The 12,853-nt window shown below is 35.4% G+C and overlaps 5 non-coding genes and 1 pseudogene across 5 annotated transcripts; all 6 read right to left on the minus strand.

The window, feature by feature from the left end:
• Nucleotides 1-198: 198 nt before the first annotated feature.
• Nucleotides 199-276, minus strand: LOC123325892 (annotated as a pseudogene).
• Nucleotides 277-5,715: 5,439 nt separating this feature from the next.
• On the minus strand, nt 5,716-5,787 carry LOC123325879. Its single transcript, XR_006540718.1, has one exon. It is a non-coding gene; the product is annotated as a small nucleolar RNA SNORD113/SNORD114 family (small nucleolar RNA).
• Nucleotides 5,788-6,916: 1,129 nt separating this feature from the next.
• On the minus strand, nt 6,917-6,991 carry LOC123325889. Its single transcript, XR_006540728.1, has one exon. It is a non-coding gene; the product is annotated as a small nucleolar RNA SNORD113/SNORD114 family (small nucleolar RNA).
• Nucleotides 6,992-8,105: 1,114 nt separating this feature from the next.
• Nucleotides 8,106-8,180, minus strand: LOC123325881. Its single transcript, XR_006540720.1, has one exon. It is a non-coding gene; the product is annotated as a small nucleolar RNA SNORD113/SNORD114 family (small nucleolar RNA).
• An 899-nt stretch (nt 8,181-9,079) lies between these two features.
• LOC123325886 lies at nt 9,080-9,154 on the minus strand. The gene has a single exon (XR_006540725.1). It is a non-coding gene; the product is annotated as a small nucleolar RNA SNORD113/SNORD114 family (small nucleolar RNA).
• A 907-nt stretch (nt 9,155-10,061) lies between these two features.
• LOC123325914 lies at nt 10,062-10,135 on the minus strand. Its single transcript, XR_006540749.1, has one exon. It is a non-coding gene; the product is annotated as a small nucleolar RNA SNORD113/SNORD114 family (small nucleolar RNA).
• Between the last annotated feature and the right edge of the window lie 2,718 nt (nt 10,136-12,853).

The raw sequence follows: 12,853 nt of genomic DNA on the forward strand, positions 1-12,853 counted from the left end.
TCCCATATTCCTCCTTATTTTTTCTCTTTATTTATTTATATTTATATATATTGGTTTAGTGACTATTTCAATGCTCCAATTATAATTCCAGATGAAAATCCATGAACAAACACAGAGACCAAAAACAAGATCTCTGTATATTCCTGACTTCTGCCTATAGCATCCTTCCAAACAAAGAGAATGCACCGTCGTGTTTCGTTGGACCTCAGAGTTTCAGACACATGTTATCCATCATCATCCATGACTCATACGCCACCAGTCATCATCACCGGTCCAGGATTGGTCCTCTTTCTCTTTGTTCACTTCTAAGTTGTTTATTAATTCACACTAATGATTCTGTGAATATTCTTAAGCAAACCACCCAACCCAACACAAGAACTTTGACTATTACTCACGTTGGTCTCTACGCTCCTAATGCAAAAATGCAGGCACGGAGCTCATGACCATGGAAGATGCTTACATCAGCCCAAGTGCGTCCATTCTGAGAAGTACAGGGCAGAGCAGTGGATAAAGAAAATGAAGACCTTATCTACATTTACCCTTCCTTTCCACATGACATTTACTCAGTGTTTTACATGTGTGTTAATTTTTCATTATTTTCCTTTCCTACTAACAAAGGGAAGAAGCTTGAACTTGGAACTGATTCAGAATTGAAAAATAATTGATTTTTAATTACCTGTGTCTACGTAATTTTTAGCCAAAGAAGTAACACCCTTGATCCACTTATTTCTTAATGGGCATTGGTGTTTTTAATTTTTATTAATAATATGTCCTGCCTCACAACATATGTTCATAACTGGACAGTGCTTCATTTTATCTTTATTTATTTATATTTCTTAAATGGTTCTAACACTGATCCGTTGATGATAATAAATTTAAATCTATAAAGCCACAAAGAGAATATGACCTTTATGTATTTCTGACATCTGCCCATAAGATCATTTCTAAAAGAGGGATTCGACTAATTATGTATTGTGTTGGATCTCAGAGTTTTAGATATTTATTTTCCATTGTCCATGACTCGTATGCCATCTCTCTTAACTATGGAGAATAAACTGAGGGTTGCTGGAGGGGAGGTGGGTAGGGGGATGGAGTAATTGGGTGATGGACATTAAGGAGGGCACTTTGATGTAATGAGCACTGGGTGTTATATGTAACAGATGAATCACTAAATTCTACCACAAAATTAATAATAAACTATATGTTAACTAACTTGAATTTAAATAAAACCAAAAAAAACCAAGCACACATACTATTACATATCACAATCTGTATCATCCTTACCCCAAAATGTAACCCCTGATCCATTTATTAATGAATTCTACTTGTTCCAAGTTATATTAATAGTAATTCTTGCCTCACCAGATAGTTTCATAGCTGAATATGCTACACCCTTTTCTCTTTATGAACTGACCTATTTGTTTCTCTCATTTATTAATTATGATAATAAAATCAAAATCCATGAAGCACCAAAGGCTAAGAACATGATCCTCGAATATTACTGAAATCTATAGGCTCAGTCCCACAGATATAAACACTTAAATCCCTCTTTGTAATGGACCTCAATAGGTCATAGATATTGTGATCATAAAATATAGTTCAGGATGCATTCCGTTCACATCACTTGGTCCACAGTTTGCCCTTTTTCAGATAATTTGCATATTCTTTTTATATATAGTCACCACTTGCATCAGAACTAAAACACTGACTACAACTTAACATCTCCTATGTGCTTCTGCCTCATAAGAAAGGTAGTTTACATCTTTATCAGTTAAGGAATGTCTAGGGGAAAACTGAAATAGAAATTTACAGAGCTATAAAAATGAGTGACATGGACTTGATCGATTTTTAAAATCATCCCAAGTAGTGGAGGAGGGCAGGAAGATTGGGTAAACAGGTGATGGGGATGAAGGAGCGTACTTGTGATGAGCACTGGGTGTTATATGCAAGTGTTGAATCACTAGGCTGTACACCTGAAACTAATATTATACTGTATGCTAACTGACTGGAGTTGAAATAAAAACTTTTTAAAAAGTATTAAATATAATCAAAGAAATGCTGAGGGTGGGGCCAGCAATCTACAGTCTAACCAGCCTTCAGGCGATTGTGGGGCTCACTCAAGTTTGAGAACCACTGCTCTATGGTCACGTAACCCAGAGAGGTAACACTTTTAACCTACTGAACTCTTAATACACGGCAAGGTTTCCCAATTGTATAAACAAAACTTTCAGCCTCACAACATTTTCTCTTAATTAATCCAGCATTAATTACTTTCTTTATCTACCTACCATCATTTATCTATCTATTTATCCCTCTACCTACTTATCTATCATCTATCTACTTATTTATCATCTACTGATTTTTTAATTTATTCCCTTAGAACAATGTACTAAATTCCCAGGAGCCATTTAACCACATAATTAGATTCTTGCACATTACTCAAGTCTAGCTATCACCTTATTCCCACAGATGTAATATACCAAATTTCCTTTTGAAATGAACTTCAGTAATGAAGAAATGAATTAATCACAAGACACATTCAGAATGCATTCCATTCACATCATGGGTCCTTGCTTGGCTCTTTTTTTTCAAGTTTTTATTTAAATTCCAGTTAGTTAACATATAGCGTAATATTAGTTTCAGGAGTAGAATTTACTGATTCACCACTTACATATAACACCCAGTGCGCATCACAAGGGCCTTCCTTAATACCCATCCCCCATTTAGCCCATCCCCCCCCCACCCACCTCTCCTCTAACAACCTTCAGTTTGTCCTACAGAGTTAAGAGTCTGTTTTATGGTTTGCCTCTCTCCTTTTGTCCCCCATGTTCATCTGTTCCATTTCCTAAATTCCAATATGCGTGAAATCATATGGTATTTGTCTTTCTCTGATTGACTTATTTCACTTTGCATAATACTCTCTAGCTCTATCCATGTCATTGCAAATGGCAAGATTTCATTCTTTTTTATGGCTTTTTTATTCCATTGTGTATATATACCACAACTTCTTTATCCATACATCAGTCGATGGACATTTGTTCTCTTTCCATATTTTGGCTATTGTTGATAATGCTGCTATGAACATCGGGGTGCATGTGCCTCTTCGAATCAGCATTTCTGTAACCTTTGGGTAAATACCTAGTAGAACAATTGCTGGATCATAGTGTAGTTCTATTTTTAATCTCTTGAGGAACCTCCATACTTTTTCATTAACTTGTACATTCTTTAAAGACACAAGTACAATCATGAGCCCACTATCTACTGCCCATCCAAAGACTGTACCTTACAACTTTCTATGAGTTGTTTCATTGATTTAACACTTAGTTCTTTTCCACAGAAGAATGTTTATAAACTGTGGTGCCAACCTAAGATGGAAAATTAGATACTTAAGAAAGTGAATGGAAAATCCTAAAACCTTTAAAAAAAATCGTACTGAGATTGGTTACTTCATAAACCTTGCCACATAGCTCCATCATAGACCCATCTTTGGTTTTCCTTGATTTGATTTATACCTGTAAATATTTATCAATAGCTTTAATATTCATTCGTTCACTCTTTAATTCGTAAAAAAATTGACAAACTAGTCACTTTTTTAAAAAAATGAAAACGGTTAAATAACATTAAAAATGTCTAACTTCCCAGAAACCCAGAATAGAAATGCTACTGTGTATATATCTGTGTGGTTCTCCTGACTCCAACTGGAGAGAGCTGAGATTTTTGTCTTAGGAGGGATAAAACATGAGTAGGACTGCTGGATCATGCATCACCACATTCTAATCCCTGGCCATGGATTATATATATGTATATATATATACATATATAATGTATTCACTTATTAACTTATTTATTAATTTATAAGGATAAATGTGCACCGTTGTATGCAAACTCAAGATTATAACAGTAATTAATAAAAACTGTGTCCAGTTTTTATCACTATCAAAAATGACAAAGGACTATATACTTCCTGTCCAACGTTACTGAGAAATTATTGATAAATATAGTTGTATATATTTAAAGGGTACAACGTGACATTTGATTGACATATACATCGTGGAATGATTACCAATCGACCACAGTGAAGCCAACTGGATTGGTCATAATTTGGTATGGGACTCAATTTTGTCACTGGTTCATACTTGACCCCCTTTAATATAGTTAGTTGATTATATTATATAAACTCTTTCCCTATTTCTCAAATGAAAAAAACAAAAACAAAAAACACCTGCAACCCAGAGACAGCACAGAATATGAATATCAACAACTACACGCATCTGTCCCTATGTCCCTTCTGATGAGGTATAAATGCCTTAATATATTTTTAATGGACTTCTGATTCTTAGAAATGAATTCGTAATGATGTTAATTTCATTACATATGCTATAGTTATTGCACGTTTGGCCCTATTTTTCCTTCATTTACTCATACATTTTTATACTTATTATTGCATTGCTTAATTTTTAATAAGCAATCAATATTTGTGAAACTCAAAAGCCCAAGAATAAAATTCTGGGATAGCTCTAACAACTGCTTACAGGACCATTTGTAACAGAATCAATAGACTAGATTTCTTTTTACGTTGGATCACAAAGTTGTAGATAAACCTTAATCATCTTTGCCTCTTATGCTACTGGTCCTCAGGATTGGTCCAGATTTTGCCCTCTTTTTCTTCATTGAACCATAATTTTGTTTAGAGATTAATTCATTAATTCACTAATAATAAAAAATGCCCACGAGGTTTTGAAAAGTGACTTTAATATCCCTAACATCTGTACCTAAAATCATTTCTACAGGGCTAATAGTCTAGATCTTCTTTGTTAGCTGACCGAGGTGTTGAATGTATGGATTAGCCAACATGCTCATTTTAACCTCTTACTTCATCATTAGTGCCCGGTTGGCAGGGACTAATGTGTAACATCTGTCCATAGAATCATTTCCACAAGCAATTCATTTCTTTCATTAACAGACCTCAGTGTTTGGTATATGGATTAATAAACACGATGCTTCCTATTAGTTGCATTTGGGGGCCATGGTTGGCATTTCACATTTTTTAACAATACAGTAAATACCCTTAAACAAACCACCCAAACTGAGACAAGAACACTGACTATTACTCACATTAATCTCCATTCTCCAACACATAGACACAGCCATAGAACTTGTGGTCACGGAAGAATGTTTAAATCACCGTGAGTGCGTCCATTCTGCGGGGTACAGAGCAGAGCAGATGAAAACAAAAAGCTTTAGACCTTATCTCCACTGGTCCTTGCACCCCACCTCTCATCTAGTCAGTCACTTAGACAATTTTCAATTGGGGGAACTGTTTATTTAATGTCTCCTAATAAATGAACAATAATGACATCGCCACCGACATAGAATATGAACATTGCCTATTACTATTTAATACTGCCTACACAGTCCTTCGCCAAAGAGGCAACACCTTTGTTTGTATCATTTATTTCCTAATGGACAGGAGTGTGTTTTCCATACACATTAATAGTATTTCTTGCATATATTTCTTGCGATACATATTTTTATAACTGGACAATGCTTTATGACCTTGATCTTTACTTATATATTGTTTGTTGATCAACTCATTGATCCAATTACAAAAATAGAGAATGCATGAACATGAACCCAAAACAGGATCCTTCTAAATTCATGATATCTGTCTATAGGATCACTTCACACAGGGAAGTGGACTAGAGTGCATTTCTGTTGGACCTCAGAGTTCCAGACACGTATTCATCGTATACGACTCATACGCCACCAGTGGTCATCATCGATCCAATATTGTCTCTCTTTTTCTCTATTCAGTGCTACATTGTTTATTGACTAATTCATTAATTCACTAATAATAATTTTAAGGTGCTATTATTCACTAAAATGCAAGAAGAGACTTGGTATCTCTAATCTCTCCCTAGGATCATTCTCACATCAGTGTATCACTCTCATTAATTATAATGTTTTACATAAATGCATTAATCAATATAATCAACCCCTATTAATCAATATAATCAAATCCGTACTTGTCACTGGGCTACAGTTGCCCTTAATTGATTATATTTTATACTTCTTAATGATATAGTGAATACCTTTAAAAAAACACACACACAAGAAGAAGAAGACGAAAACTTTGACAATTACTCACATTGGTCTCTATGGTCCAAATTCACAGATGCAACCAGAGAGCACATAATCATGGAAGTATTTACAACTGCTGGAGTGAGGGGCGCCTGGGTGGCTCAGTCATTAAGCATCTGCCTTCGGCTCAGGGCATGATCTCAGGGTCCTCGGATCAAGCCCCGCATTGGGCTCCCTGCTCAGCGGGAAGCCTGCTTCTCCCTCTCCCGCTCCCCCTGCTTATGTTCCCTCTCTTGCTGTCTCTCTCTATCAAATAAATAAATAAAATCTTTAAAAAAACAAAACAAAAAAAAACAACTAATGGAGTGAGTCCATTCTGAGGAGTACAGAGCAGAGCAGATGATAACAGGATGGAGAGACACTCTATTGGTGCAATGATTTTACCTTCATATTGTCTGTCACTTAGGAAAATAGCATGGTGGGGTTGTATTTATTAATTTTCTCTGAACAAACAATATCCAACTTGACACTGACCAAGAATAAGAATTTTGGCTGCTATTTATTGTCTGTATCCTCCTTAGCCAAAGAGATAAAACACTTGAACAATTTACATTTCTTAATAAACTCCAGTATTTTCAATAAACGTTCATAATTTTATTAGGAGTAGACATGCTTCACCCTCTTACTATACTTGCATATTAATTCTTCTTTGAGCCATTTGTTACAGTAGAATCAAAATTCATGAAAATGAACCAAGAAAATGGTCCTTTTTCTTTCCCTAACATCTGTCCATAGGATCACTTCAAAGAAAAGCAATAGACTATATTTTTTTTTATTGGACCTCAGAGTTTCAGACACGTAATATTCATCATCCATAATTCATACGCCACCAACTGTCATCACTCGTCCAAATCCAGGCCTCTTTTTCTTCATTCTCTTGTACATTACTTCATTAATTCCTTAATTGACTAATGCAAAATTTTAAAACCCTGTGATTCACAAAAATCCAATAAAAAGAGCAATGAATATTCTACCTCTGCCTATAGGATCATCTGCCACATTGTTACATGTCTTACTCTGGTGATCATCCACACCTCACATATGCGTTAGCAAATGTTATATCCCATATTTAAAGGTTCCCATATTGATGGTTTTAAATTGTATTTCACACATTCAACAATACAGTGGATACCTTTTTTATTTTTAAAGATTTTATTTATTTATTTGACAGAGAGAGACACAGCTAGAGAGGGAACACAAGCAGGGGGAGTGGGAGAGGGAGAAGCAGACTTCCCGGAGAGCAGGGAGCCCGATGTGGGGCTCGATCCCAGGACCCTGGGATCATGACCTGAGCCGAAGGCAAACACTTAACGACTGAGCCACCCAGGCACCCCTACAGTGGATACCTTATTTTAAAAACTTTTAAGCAAATACAAGAGCTTTAACTTTTACTCACATTCATCTCTATGCTCAGAGCATGCAGGAAATCACAGACCTTTTGACCATGGAAAATGCTTGCATCAGCTGGAGTGTGTTGATTCTGAGGAATGTTAACACAGAGCAGATAATTAAAAATTGAAACTTCTTCCATATTAGTCCTTGTTTTCGTCATTTCATTTTTCCAGCTATCTGGTGCTAATTAATTTTTCACAACATGTATACATATGAAAATATAAACAGGTATATTACAAAATTAACATCCTCAAATTAAGAATGACCCAGGCTTACAAAATTCGATGTTGCTTATCTGTGTCAGTGTCTACATGATCCTTACAAAAGGAGATAACACCTTTGGTCCATTAATTTTGCAACCTGCATCAGTTTCTTTAGGTTACATAAAGGATTTCTTGCCTCATCAAATATATCCATAGTTGATAAGGCTTCATCCTTTTTTTATTTATTTATACATGTTTAATGGTTCTATCATTGTTCCATGTATGTTATTAATATAGGAATCCCTAAATCAAAAATGACAAGAACATTATCCTTGTATATTCCTCACATCGATCCACAAGATCGTTGTGTTGGACCTCAGACTTCCAGACACGTAGCATTCATCGTATAGGACTCATACGCCACCAGCTGTCATCATTGGTCCAGGATTGGCCCTCTTTCCTTTATCCTCATCCATTAATTCACCAATCTACTAACAGTAATTAAATAAATATTTATGAATCGCAAAAATGCAAGGACAAAAGCCTTCAGTATTTCTATCATTTTTCTTTAGAATCATTGCCTAATTAAACAAAGTTCTTCATTAACCACCCTCCTTGTGGTAAAGGTAGGTTGGTCAACATAATGTTTCATACAGTTCCAACTTAGTCATTGGACAATGGTTGGTCCTTTTTCTTCTATTAAATACTTTTTAAATAATTACAGTGATAGCCTAAACAAACCCTCCAAACCAAGACAAGAACTTTGATTACTACGCACGTTCGGCTTCACGCTCCCACACAGAGAGGCTAGCCTGGAGCGCCTGAACATGGGGGATGCTTACACCAGGTCAGGTGTCTTCTTTCTGAGAAGCACGAAGCAAAGTAGATGAGAATAAGACTGAAATGTGATCTCCCGTCTTGTGCACATTCTACTTTACACGGAGTCAATCATTTGAAAATACATTAACTTGCAATCATGCTTATTAATTTTCTATTTAAAAAATGCATTAATATCATACTTGCTACTGACCCAGAATAAGAACTTCTCTATTACTGAGCACTAAAGAGGTAAGGCACACGAACCATTTATTTTTCTTAATGGAATTCAGTATATAAAATACCTTTGAATGGTTTTTAATGCTTCAGCATGTACATTGAGAGTGCATATGCTTCATGCCCTTCATTTTTACTTTTCAGTATTTGTACATTGATTCTTAAATTGATCCATTGATAATAAAAGAATCAAAATTCAAGAAAACGATGTAAGAAAATGGTCCCTTTACAGTTCTAAAATCAGTCTACATAATAATTTGAGACAGTAATAGATTATATTTCCTTTTGCACTGGACCTCAGAGTTCCAGACACGTAGTATTCATCGTCCATGACTCCTACGCCACCAGCCATCATCATTGGTCCATATTTCAGCCCCTTTTTCTTCATTTTCTGTATATTATTTAATTCCTTAATTCACTAATATTAATTTTAAAAACCCAATGATTCACAAAAAAATGAATAAGAACATTGAATATTCTACATCTGTCCCTAGAATCATTTATCACATTGATACAATCTTTTTCATTAATCATTCTTAATGTATCATAAATGCATTAATAAATGTAACACTTGGTAATACTCCAGTATTTATCACTGGCCATGATCAGCCTTTCGAATTATATTCACACTATTAATAACACAGTAAACAGCCCTTTTTTTTTTTACAACCTGTCAAATGAAAACATGAGATTTATTACTCACATTGGTCTCTGTACACCTGAAACACAGATGCAACCAGAGAGATTGTGACCAAGAAAGAAATCTTCAACCAGCTTGAGGATGTCCTGGGGGAACAGAAAGCAAAGCATGTTATATAAAAGAAAATCAGAAACCTCATCTGAATTGACCTTTCTTTTCCACATTGCATTCATTCTATCATTTAGGAATTTATTAATTTTCATTCTCTTAACAAAAGGAACCACCTCAAATTTAAGACTGACCTAAAAACTACAGTTGACTCATACTGAGGAGTTTTTATGATCCTTAGTGAAAGAGGTGATGCTCTTGATCCATTTATTTCTTAAGGGGCATCAGTATTTTCAATTTTTAGTAATAATAATTCTTGCCTCACCACATATATTCACAGCTGGACAACGCTTCACTCTTTTTTTTTTATTTTTGTATAGTTCATTAACAGTGTTATCATTGATCCATTTATAATACTAAATCTAAATCGATAAAACCAAGGCAAAAGGATGACCCTTATATATTCCTAGTATCTCTCTAAAATAGCATGTCCACAAGACGGATCTGACTAATGCCATCTCGTGTTGGACCTCAGAATCCCAGGCACATATTATTCACCATCCAGACACATACGCTACCAGTTGCCACCAAAGGTTCAAGTGTGGGTCTCTTTTTCTTCATTCATTTCTACACTTATCAAATAAATCATTAATCCATTAATAGTAATAAAATAAATACATGATTCACAAAATCCAAGAAGATCCTTTCAGATCTCTAAAATCCCTTTATAGAATCATTTCCCACAGAGACTGATTCTGTTTCAGTAATCGACCTCTATATTGCCATTATTGGTTAATCAACACCATGGCTGATACCATATTTCTCACTGGGACATAGTTAACTTCTTAAAATTATGTTTCATACTTTTTAATAATTCAATGAATACCTTTAAACAAATGACCCAATCTAAGATGACAACTTTGACCATTACTCACCTTGGTCTCTTTCCAACACAGAAGCAACAAGACAATCTTGACCACGGCCAATCAGCTTGGAGTTCCATTCTGAAGAGTACCAATTAGAAAAGGTGATAAAAAGATTAAGACATTCTCCCCATTGATCCAAACTTTCCACCCTTCGTATATGTAGACATTAAGGTATTTACTAATGTATGGTAATATTTATTTGCCCGTCATAAAATAAACATCAAACTTTCAAGTTTCTCAGTTTAATAATTGAGTTTTTAAAATAAAGATCTCTCATTTTTTGAGATAAAATAAGTCATTTAAAGTTAACAAATTAGTAACATTCAATATTTTCACAATATTGTGAAACTACTATTTCTATGTAGTTTCAAACTACTTTCATCACTCCAAAATAAAATCCCATACTCATTAAGCAGTCTTTCCCTACTCCTCCTGCCTCCAGCCCCGGGCAACTACCAATCTTTATTCTCTCTCTGTGGATTTATCTACATTGGATATTTTGTATAAATGGAGTCAGGCATGATGTGACCTTTTCTGTCTGCCTTCTTTCACTTAGCACAATGTTTTCAAGGCACATCTGCATCGCAGCACAGATGACTACTTCATTCCTTTGCAGCCACTCTGGAAAACAGTATGGAGGTTCTTCAAAAAGTTAAAAATAGAGCTGCCTTACAACCCAGCAATTGCACTACTGGGTATTTATCCAAAGGATACAAATGTAGTGATTCGAAGGGGCACCTGCATCCCAATGTTTATAGCAGCAAAGGCCACAATAGCCAAACTATGGAAAGAGCTCAGATGTCCATCGACAGATGAATGGATAAAGAAGATGGGTGTATATATACAATGGAATAATACTCAGCCATCAAAAAATAAATCTCGGCATTTGCAAGGATGTGGATGGAACTAGAGGGTGTTATGCTAAGCGAAATAGTCAATCAGAGAAAGACAATTATCACGATTTCACTCATATGTGGAATTTAAGAAACAAAGCAGAGGATCATAGGGCAAAGGAGGGAAAGAATAAAACAAGACAAAATCAGAGAGAGAGACAAACCATAAAAGACTCTTAACTCTAGGAAACAAACTGAGGCCTGCTTGAGGGAAGGGAGTGAGGGGATGGGGTAACTGGGTGATGAACATTAAGAAGGGCACATGATGTAATGAGCACTGGGTATTATATTTATATAAGACTGATAGTCCTCTCTCACTGTCTCTTTCTCTGTGTCAAATAAATAAAATCTTATTTAAAAAAGGGGGGGGTGCTTGGGTGACTCAGTCGTTAAGCGTCTGCCTTCGGCTCAGGTCATGATCCCAGGGTCCTGGGATGGAGCCCCACATGGGGCTCCCTGCTTGGTGGGAAGCCTTCTTCTCCCTCTCCCACTCCCCCTGTTTGTGATCCACTCTCACTGTCTCTCCCTCTCTGTCAAATAAATAAATAAAATCTTTAAAAAAAAAAAGACTGATGAATCACTGAACTCTACCTCTGAAACTAGTAAGACACTATATGCTAATTAATTGAATTTAAATTTTTTAAAAAATAGAACTACCCTATGACTTAGCAATTGCACTACTCGTATTATTTATGCAAAGGATACATAGTGATTAGAAGGGGCACATGCACCCCAATGTTTATAGCGGCAATGTCCACAGTAGCCAAACTGTGGAAAGAGCCAAGATGTCCATCAACAGATGAATGGATAAAGAAGATGTGGTGTATATATATGTATATATATATATATATATATACATATATATACACACAATGGAATATCACTCAGCCATCAAAAAGAATGAAATCCTGCCGTTTGCAACAATGTGGATGGAACTAGAGGGTATTATGCTAAACAAAATAAGTCAGTCAGAGAAAAACATGTACCATATGATTTCACTGATATGTGGAATTTAAGAAAAAAACAGATGAACATAGGCAAAGGAAAAAGAAAATAAGATGAAAACAGAGAGGGAGATAAACCATAAGAGACTCTTTACAGGAAACAAGCTGAGGGTTGCTGAAGGGTAGTTGGGTGGGGTGATGGGGTAACTGGGTGATGGGCATTGAGGGCACTTGAAGTAATAAGCACATGTTGTTATGTGCAACTGATAAATCACTAAATTCTACCTCTGAAACTAATAATACACTATACATTAATTAAATTGAATTTACATTTAAAAATTTTTTCAAAATTTGTGAGTATAGTTGACACACAATGCTACATTAGTTTCAGGTGCACAACACATGATCCAACTTTGCTATACATTATGCTATGCTCAATATGCTATTACAATATCATTGACTATATTCCTTAATTTGTACCCTTTTACTCCCATGACTCAATAATTGACTATTACTGATCACTGTCTGTATCATCCTTAGTCAAAAAGGTAAA

The sequence above is a fragment of the Neomonachus schauinslandi genome, chromosome 9 (assembly GCF_002201575.2).
Source record: "Neomonachus schauinslandi chromosome 9, ASM220157v2, whole genome shotgun sequence".
Taxonomy (NCBI): Eukaryota; Metazoa; Chordata; class Mammalia; order Carnivora; family Phocidae; genus Neomonachus; species Neomonachus schauinslandi.